At 27.8% G+C, this 10,864-nt stretch overlaps 1 protein-coding gene across 3 annotated transcripts in view; it reads left to right on the top strand.

Moving 5' to 3' along the window:
* The window catches only part of Abd-B (Abdominal B), a 279,754-nt gene that overhangs the window by 229,962 nt on the left and 38,928 nt on the right, over window positions 1-10,864 (top strand). For all 3 annotated transcript variants that reach the window (XM_014419638.2, XM_014419631.2, XM_014419644.2), the window contains one exon: window positions 3,165-3,208. The gene's annotated coding sequence lies outside the window, so the exon portion shown is untranslated. The remainder of the gene's footprint in view (window positions 1-3,164; window positions 3,209-10,864) is intronic.

Below are 10,864 nucleotides of genomic sequence, written 5' to 3'. Positions count from 1 at the left end.
TTTTGTGATAAACGTATTTTGTACAGACGTACAGGTCCCTGACATGTTTTTAAATTTAATTGGTCAATCAAATTTCACTTGTATAATTTCACTAGCGTAATTTGGTAGTAGCAATTATAGCTATTTTCTCGAAAAGGGATAATTGTTATAGAGAAACGTTACTTTCACCAACTATTCATTATTCAGACAGAAAAAGAGAAACACTTTATTATAAAACAGCGGCGGGCTGCTATATAACGCAGCTTTCATTTACAATTTTTTTTTTTCTTGCTACTTCCTAATTTAATTTATTAAACAAATACTTCCTTTGTCACATGCATTAAAAGGGGTTGGGCTGATTCCGCTGAAGGCAGAGGTTACAATATTGGCCTACCAGCCGATGGTCGGGGGTACAAAGAATGATAAAAATAATAATAGTACAATTTTTTGACAACTTTTAGTAATTTTTTTTTAAACACTTTATTGTTATATAAGTTTTTATAATCTTAAGTAAACCATAATCCATCGATAGAAATCGATAATAAAATGTTACAAAATTAAAAATCCATCTTTAAACGCTCCAGGAATATAATATCTCGCCACCTCACTGCCTGTTTTTGGTTAATATTATATAAATTTTCAGCAAACATCCTTTCGTCCAATTGAGCATTAGCTAAAAGTTCAAAGATATGGTGAATTTGAGTAGGACCCAAATGATTAAAGTATACTCATAAAAATTCCAATAATAATATAATTGCTTAAGAATTAACTAATTGTTTCAGGTCAAAATAAATGAAAATTATTTAAACTTATTAACTATTACAATAAAATGGACTTATAAGTAAATGCCTGAAGTATAAATAAATTAATTAGCACATTGAAAAAAAAATATATATAATAATAACTAAAAAAAATAAAAAAGGATACAATAGAATAGAATATATGAGTACAATTATACCCAAGGTAAATCAAATTAGGTGGTTGTTGCTCATTACGTTTTAAGAGAAATAAAATTTCAAGGGAAAACGATTGCTTGTGTTTTTTAAACTCTGATGAGTTTTTCTATATCGGAGATAAGACGAAAATATGTTGTCATAAGAAGGACGACATAAGAAATAAAAAATCAGATAAGAAATGCGGAGATGACAGAAAAGGAATCTGACAGGACAATGGAATGTGGCGGAGCCATGACAACGGTCCGAGGGTGGGGATTTGAATAACAAGGGGTGGGCGCCAAGGCGCATGCGCACTACCCCTCTTCGCCCTCTTCATCTCTTCTCTAAATTGATCAATATAGCAACCCTGTTCTTAACGGACATTGTTAGTTAATTAATTGTTATGAATATATAAACATTATTTTAATAATATATCATCAAATAATAATAATTTTTAGTATTAAGGTAACCCAAGGCATCTATTTTTATTGAAAGAATAATTTTTAATGATAAATACTTACTCCCAAGAGCAAATTTTTATTTATTTATTTATATCCATTTTAAATTAACTCTCAAAAATACACCTACACTCTTTTCTCCCATTACTACATATTAGAGTCACATTAAAAGAATTTTAAAATGGACCATATGATAAATGGGATTAACAGATATAAAATTTAAAGCTCCCCCTTCCACAAAAAAGAACAAGAGTAAAATATGACAATAAATAAACAACTATGTTAATATTATTAAATTGAACTATTTAATCACACATTAAAATAAAAAAAAATTACTATGGAGATAAAAAAATTTATCATTATTTTAACCCAAGAAATCAAACAATTGATTTTCAGAAACAAAGAGGTGATCAATTATTTTTTTTAAAATTCAATTATTGGTGAGTAAAAATAGACGAAGGAGAGTACTATATTCCTATTAGATAATTTTTTTTTTAAAATGTTAAAAATGAGTTAGAAAAGTACAAATTATAAAACTCTCCAAGTTACGAAATATAGATTAACACTTAATAATAATTGTCTGATGATTCATTTGCTTAAAAACAAAAACTGAAATTTTTAGTTGATGAGCCTTAAATTTCGTTCTTCTTGCATTCATGTTTTTTTTTAAAAACACCTGTGTTATCTCCTGTAGCTTTCAATTATTACTTTACTGAAAAAAATTATATTCTATTATTATTAAATAAATAAATTTATCATTTATTAAATAATAAAATGAATCACCAAATAATTAATAATTATTTAATTTGCGTGCGTATGTGAGGTGGAAGGGCAAAAAATTCACACTTTATTAGTTTTTTATTTAGACATAAAAAAAAGGGTTTGATAAAAAATGTATTCTAACATTTAAGTATATTAAATTTGCTAAAAAGAGGATAAAGTATTTTTTTTTTACTTTATGTAATATCTACGGTGTGAGGAAGAAAAAAAAAATACTCCTATAAAATGAAATACAAATAAAATGTCCTATTTTATACTGCTTAGTAATTTCAGCACATTGTGTAAAAAAAAGTCCCTGAGTGTCAGAATTGGGATGAAGGGGGACTCGGATGTTTTTCACAGTTTTTACCGTGCGTTTTATGTTTATATTATGTAAATTATTGGTTTTAGTGAGATGATTTTATACAAAATTATACTACCTACACATTAAACTACCTACAAAAGTGATCAAATGACATTGATTTTTGTTTACATAAGTTTTTGGGGTATGGAGGCCATTTGTTTTTTATAACAAGCAATTTTTTAATATTTTAAAAGAAATTTCAAGCTATGCCTTACATTAGCCATATTTGTTTCCTCAAAATCTCAGAAACTACACGGTTTAAAAAAATATATTGCATGATGACTTAAATAGATATTTCATTTTAATTGATTAATTTGATTTGATATTGAACCCATACCCAATATTTTCAGAGATATAAGTATAAAAATGAAAAAACAAAACACAGTTTTTAGCTCATTCACACACCTAACAATTCAAACGTCGCTGGTGGGACTTTCATGCACGTAATGTATTGGTGTTACTGAACATTAAACAGGACATATGAATCTGAAACTGTAAAGAACAAATCACGATTTTATAAAATGAATTTTTCGTGTGTAAAATGAAAATTTTTTATAACATGACTATTTCATTGTCTACTTCTTACAAGTATAATGTACCAAATTTAATTATTTATCACTCAATATACGCATTACGTTTATGATTAAATATAAATTTTATTATTTTCAGGTTCCACTGCCTCTACCCTACCATCACACTGGCAAGTGTTCAAGGTTACTATCTTTGAATTATATTTTAATAATTAATACTTTTACAAGTTTAAATTTTGGTAAATCGTTAGGATATTTTCTTACTTTAAATATTTTATTAAAATTGTTCTAGTAGCTTAAGAGATTAAACTATTATATGACATAATTGAATACATGAGTGGTTTAAGGTGTTAAGTTTTGAATATTGGAGAAACATTAAGAAAATTAATTCTTATTTCTATTTTAGAAAGAAAATCACACTTTTATATTTCTCAAAACTACCACAATCTAAAGTTGAGAAAAACAAAACAAGGTGCTGTGTAGAAAGGAGTAGATATTTTAAAAAATTTTCTGTACAAATATCTACATTTTTTCTAAATTGTCAGAAAGTTCCTGAATCCATTCACGTCTTCAATTATTGAAATTAAAATACAATTTTGCAAAACTAATTTTTATTTTCAGTTTTTAATTTTAATGAAATTTACGCATCGATCATTAAATACAACATATGATAGATAGAATTTGTAGAAATAGAGATTGTATATTTTTGACAGTCAAAAATGAACAATTTTAGGCTTGTTAATTCATCATTTTCCTCAAATGGTTTTCAACTTTAAATATTTGCAGGATGATACGACCATATAAATATTTAACAATATATTTTTCATACTAATTTCTGTAAGTTTTTGGTAAATGAAGTAATACACATTTCTGAATATAAATTACACCGAATAAAAATATTATATTCAAAATTAAATATATAATTACTGTAGATTTCATCCAATAATAATTTCCACATGGGGACATAATTTCCCATACGAAATGTTTTAAAAAATAGGAATCTTTGTAATAAATTTTAATGAATGATAAAAAAAAAAAAATCAACTAATGTTTCTAAATAATAGTTTTTTTTTTTAATTTGTTGTATTTAATGAGCGTTATGTTTGAATATTATCAAATTTAGTTTTAAAATCATAATTAGTTACAGTTGAGGAGTATTTGTTATATATGAAAATTCAGAATATCCACTTTTGGTAATATTATTATAGAGGGCATCTCATGTAAATAAGTCCAATTTTTGATGAAAATTTTACTTTATATCAAGTTTAAAAAAGAAAATTATTTTTACATTTAGAATTTCAATTTGTCAAAAAAAAAATTTGCTTTAGAGTGAAGTAGGTGTATTAACTTTTGAATGAATACTCCTCAAGGGTGGAGATTATCTCCAAGAAGTATTTAATCCAAAACGATAATTTTAAAAAAAAAATTCCATTTTTATTATTGTTGTAACAATACAATTTTATTTAATTTTTGATGGGTCATTAAGGATTACCTTACAATGGCTGTAAAAAAATTCAAGACCCTTTCAAGACCTTTAATTGAGATTTTAAATATGTTGTTTTGGATTTTCTTTTTTTATATTTAAGTAAACTAGCTGAAATAAATTTATATGTTGTTTTTTTAAAAATTAATTTGTTAGTTATTTTTTATGATGATTTAATGTATTTTAATAAATATATTGTATGTATGTTTAACTCATCTTTATAGTTGATAGTTTATGTGACGATCTTTGTCGAAAGGCGCCCCGAAAATCTCTCCGATTATATTTTTTTTATTGTAATACATGGGCAGGAAAAAGGAAGTATTATATGACCATAAATCGTTTTTGTTCTGCAACTGGCGTTTCCTCCATATTACCTGCCATTCCGAATAAAAAGCCCGCCTTATCTCATTTGCCACGCCATGTCTGACAGGGTACGTAGAAATATCACCACATAAAAAAGGGGATTATAATATCTCCCAGCTGGCTCTTCCTCTAGCTCCTTGTGAGAATTAGGAACCAAAACGACGCCTTACACCTTTCCTACAGTTCCTTACTTTGTTTCTTAAGCCTGATTTGCGATCGCTCTTTAACCTCGAGATGAGATGAAGTGGTCTTCCTTTTTTGTTTGTGTAAGAAAAAAGACAAGGAGGATACCGGCCGCGGAAGGACGAAGCCGCAGGAAGAAAAAAAAAGGCATAAAACTTAAATGAAGGTAAAAAAGACAGGCCACCTGGTTGGTCAGGACCAAATCTTAATTTAGTTAGGACAGCTCAATAAGAAGACCTCAATTTATTTTGTAGTAGGTTCAGAGGAGGGGAGAAAAAAAATATATATGTGTATTAAGTGGGCGAGAGACCTTTTCCAGATGGTGCACTCGAAGACCACTCGAAGCCACACTAAGTCTAATTATAGATAACATCACTGGACATAAACAATATTACTGGTCTATTAACGCTATGGTCGTTCATAGATCAATATTATACTGTGTTAATAATTATTGGTGAATCTAAAAAAATCATTACATATTTTCGTTAAATTAAATAATTAATATAAAACACACAAAAAATAATCATGCTTTATCGTCTTATTTGATAAAATTTAATATTACCTATTACATTTACTTTTACACAACGGTAAACGGAAGAATAATTTCTCTCCTGGATTATTTTTTAACTTTATTCTCACGTGATAATACATGAACTTAAGTTCTGTATGTTCTCGTCGAAGTTATTTTCAGAACCCTACTAGTTGTCTAGCCATGGATGATATTAGTGTATTGTTGTGTCCTTGTAATTTGTTTTAAAATCTTTTAAGTAATTCATTTGTATTCTTAATTATAGTCATGTGAAAGTTTATGTATTTGGAACTCACTTTCTTGATTGATTGAATGATAGGAGAATAGTGTTTTTGACGAGAATGTCTTTGTTTTAGTCGTATTTTTATAAATACCGAACTTTGGAAAACCAAAAAAAAAGAGACCTTGTAAGCACAAGTTTTGATGTTTTAGTAGATTTTTGTATTTGTAGAGTCATGTGTGAAAGTTGCTCTTATGTTAGATAGAACTAACGTAAAGTGATGAAGCTAGTATAAACCCTTTAATGGACGGGTACACATCATGGATGTTATTAAATGGTCGAATTTAAAACATAAATCTGTTTGTTCTATGAAAAACAAAAAAAACAACCTTGTTTTAGTTTCTCTTAAAAACTTTACTTTTCCTCTCATTATTGCTAAGGTATTGATCGACATTTATATTAAAAAAAAAAAAATATACATTACAAATTTTGACAATTCTTAGTCATCTAAAAAAATAACAGTGTTTCCAATATGCGATGGTACTGAGTTGCTTAAAATTAAAATTTTGAATTGAAATCTTGAGAGACATTTGCAGAAATAAGTACTCTGTTTTAGTGAATTTTCAAAATAAATTTTTTGTTCTTAATGATATCTTGTTTAATTAAAGTTTCATGTACTATAAAATTCCCCACTACCGAATATACAAACATCTTAATATTATTAATTTTTGAGTTTTAAGGTCCGATTAACAACAGTAAAGAAAAATGGTTCTATTGGATTATTTAATAAATGAGGTAATGTTCAGTAAATAATATGCAAAACTTTATATAATATTAAACTAACCATGCGAATGCAGCAAAAACTATATTAGAAATCATATCGCTCCTGTTCTTAAATATTAAACATCTGAATTTTTTTTTTTAATTTAGTATTTGACATATTCCATGGATTAAATCGTATACTGTGGTTAATTTATAAAATTTATAATAGCTTTAAAAAAAGTCTGTAGGGTGACCTCAGTAATGAAAATAATCGCAGTATTTTTTAGTAAATGCCGCTATTTTTTTATCTGGATTTTTTTTCCTTTGGTTTCCTTTGAAAATCGATTTAGATTTTTTCCGATAAAAACCTTACGAAATGGTTCTTAGCCAGTTAATTGTAAAATTAAACCGTTAGGTTTTCGTTGTTGATGGCCATTCGTTTAGGAATCTAATATAAATACGTAATTAGTAATATTACCTATACTATAATATTACATAAGAAATATTACAGCCAAACAACGAGCATTTATATGCACTAAAATTATTTTTGTTCATAGATTTCAAGTGATGAAAATTGGATTTATAGAATATTACAATTCTTATATTGTTTACAAAAGTTTATTTATAATTTTTTTTTTAATTTATAAAGATTAATTTTAAATGATTTTGACAGGAAAAGCAAAAAGGAATTTGTAAGGAATAAATATAAAATACATATTAAGTAATATCAAAAATACACTTCCTGTGTGTCTAGTATAATAGATGTTCTCTCGTCCAATTTCTATTCAGTCTTCGCTGTGAAAACCCTATATTAAAACATGCACAAAATGAGATAGTTGCCTAGGGCAAGCTATCGAGTTTCTTTGAGCACGGGGTCGGTGGTTGGCAAATTACAGAGGATAGTCTTTTGAAGGTGGAAGGCACGTAAAACCTTAAATCTCTGTTGTTGATCCACAAGTTCCTCTCCTTTAGCGTTATGAGAATATCTATGGCTTTTGGACGTTAACATCGTATAATTACCTCAGTGAAGTAGTGCACTTTGTTGACGATAGTTTGTAGCTGTAATGATGGGATACCTGCTCGATTATCGACCTTAGACTGCTGTACTTTATCGAGACATTTTACACAGTAGGGGAAAACAATTAATTAATAAAACATTAAAAAATATCAACTACTAAGGTATCATGTGTGTAATACATAAGCGTGGGCAGCAAAACCACGTCACTAAGGATTCCTCCATATTTGTTTGAAAAAAACAGATGAAGTTTTTTTTTTTTTAATTGACATCACTTGAAATCTTAATATATAATATACGAGCAAAAATAATTTCGTTATACATTATGTTGTATTTTGTAGTTGTAACATTTATGGACTAATATCACGCTGCATGGTAATATTACTAATTATCTATTTATCTAAGAAATTTATGAACAAGTATCTATAAGAAACTAAAATTTAACAATTAACTAAGAGAGAACAATTTTGTAAGTTTTTTATCGAAAGAACTTAGGTTGATTTTCGAATGAAACGATATGAAAAAAAGAGATATTTTTGGGTGCTTTCACAGTAATAGTTAATTAAAAACACATTGAACTTATTCATTAATGCTAGAAAATCGCAAAAAAAAAAAAAATCGAAAAGGCAGAGAAAGATTTAAGAGCCAAAAGCAACTTCTCTGACAACTCAGTTCACATTCTAATTTTAAAATTTTCTACTTCAGGTCGGTGATGCGAGGAGGGTGGTGGTACTTCTCCCCAGAAACTTTAGATCGTGATAAAACATTTGATAAGACGGAGTTTTGTCTGAAATCTTGACCACATTTACGGTACTGTTCTTTCTATAAAATAATCTTTTGTACGAAATTTTTAGCACATTAGATCAATTATTACGCATTTAGTAAATTAATAGTAATAATCTCCATTATTAGTATTGCATTAGTAAGCTACCATGTATAAATACCATGTATTAATCACCGATTATCTTAAAAAGTTACATTCTTTTAATTTTTTTTCTATATAGCTCAAAAAACAATTGGTACTCCATAACAACAGCCTGACAGTACCCCGGATTCGTTCCAAATTAATCGAAAACATACTCAATCCAGAAGTAGATACGACAGTTAAACTCTTTAGTAAAACCTTAACCAATAATGTATGCATTATTTATTTTTAAATTTCTAGTGCTACCCGTTCCCAAAAAAACACACCGTCAATTCCAGGGTGGAGTTGATTAATCACAAAAAAAAAAAATACCAAATAAATAAATAATTCGAAAAAATTGTGTAATACAGTACAATATATTTAAATAAAAAAGCTAATTTATATCAATACGTTTTATTTTTGCATTATTATGATTTTACTAAGCACAGAGCATTGCTCTGACACTTAATTTTCCATAAAAGTGATTAAGCTATTCTACGACTGGTAAGTCTACACCTTCGTCATGCCATAAAATGCTAAACGATTAAATAATTCATGAAAGTCACGAATTAATTGGTGATCTCTATTCATAGCCGTAATTCGGGAAGATAATTCAATAACAATTATCCTATGCGTGCTAATGAATTAAGTGATAACAAGTACTTGAGGTGTTGTTAGGGATTTTACGGTAATAAAAATTTACATAAAATTGAAGGTCCTTATTATTGTTTTAAAATCACATTTAACATCAAGCGGTTTATATGGTTAGTATACAGACAAAAATAAAAATGAAAACAGTTACTATTATCTAGGTGCTAATTATAAATTTTTTTATCAGGGAATCTCAAATTAAATGCCGAAGTGAGGAGTAATATTAAAAAATATACTGCCCAAAAAAATATACAATAATCATGAATAATAAAAAAAATGACTAATAAGCTCATCCATTGTTGGCTGTTTATTTTATTACTTGCCACTTTCTCCGTGTTCGCGAAGCATTTACGTGTTATTTAAAATATATATTAAGTTCAAAAATTGACAGTTATGTTTTTAAATGTACCTACACTAAAAAAAATTGAATTCATGAAGGAACTTCAAGTTTCTGGTCATTGATTAGGAACAAACCACACACATACACACTTACATATATATGTAATATGACTGCCGTCTTAGTGCTATTATTCAGTCAAGAAAACCCTAATTATAGTGGCTAATTCATATGGGAAATGGGGTTTTTAATCGATTATGTTCTATACTTTTTTTTCTGATTTTATGCACAAATCATTAAATTCCGTGATTAATTGTTTTGTTTAAATTGATTTTTGACTCATCAAAAATTGACAGTTATGTTTTTAATTGACATTTATATATATCTGTCTTTAAATTTGATTTATTATCAGAATACGTACAAAAATAAAAATATTCTATTTTATTATAAAGTCCAGAGTTAGTTGTGAGAAGCTTACAAAATCAAATATAAAATTCTGGAGGTATTGTGGTCTAGTTGGAGGTATCCTGTCTATATATTTTAATTCATTTTCTTTCAGTTTAAAATATCGAGGTGTAATTCTTGTGTTAGGAAAAATATTGGCAGCCAAAGTTGAAATAGAAAAATCCCCCAAGAACTATTCGTTGGAATTGTTTCGATGTATCTTAAATCATCCTACCTTAAATGTTCCTACAAATTGACTTGTCAATGCGAAGGCCATATCCTCGGTCTTAGATATGCGCTGTCACATTGCTATTGCTGGAAGTGCACTCTGTTGCAATGCGAATTCTAATCTGTTGTTTGAAGTACAGTGAGCTACCGACAAGAGACAGGATGGAGGACCACACATATTGCTCAAGCGTATAATGTATTGAGCAAGTCGAAATAAGATTTACGAAATAAACTAAAATGAAGATAATGTTTTCTAGTTCAGCATCCTCCAACACGTTGAGTGCAATTTTCATAATTTAAAAAAATAAATAAAGATTCTGGACGTAAATCGGATTATTAGGCCTAAATCCACCATTAATAATCAATAATTAAAAAAAAAATACTGGTAACATTTACGTAATGAAAACAATATCTGAATAGTTCTTTGTTTTACCATTTTTTTTTTTTTTAAGTTGTTGCGTTTCAGGAACGATATCATCATATGTCGAACCCACTTTTATTTATCCATCAATTTAAGATCATGGCGTAAAAAAGTATTTCATATATTAATTAAATCTTTGACAAAATCCTCTATTAATCCACAGTATACTAAGAAACTTTTAAATCTATTCTCGAGTTGAAATGGTTTATGGAAAACCTTTTTTTGATGTTTGTCGTGATCATTACTATGTTAATAGATTTCTCTCTCTCTCTCTCTCTCTCTCTATATATATATATATA

Source organism: Halyomorpha halys, unplaced genomic scaffold (genome assembly GCF_000696795.3).
Source record: "Halyomorpha halys isolate HHAL.00 unplaced genomic scaffold, Hhal_1.1 Scaffold15.1, whole genome shotgun sequence".
Classification (NCBI taxonomy): domain Eukaryota; kingdom Metazoa; phylum Arthropoda; class Insecta; order Hemiptera; family Pentatomidae; genus Halyomorpha; species Halyomorpha halys.
The sequence above is the reverse complement of the archived record's forward strand: the minus strand, read 5'-3'. Positions and strand labels throughout refer to the sequence as shown.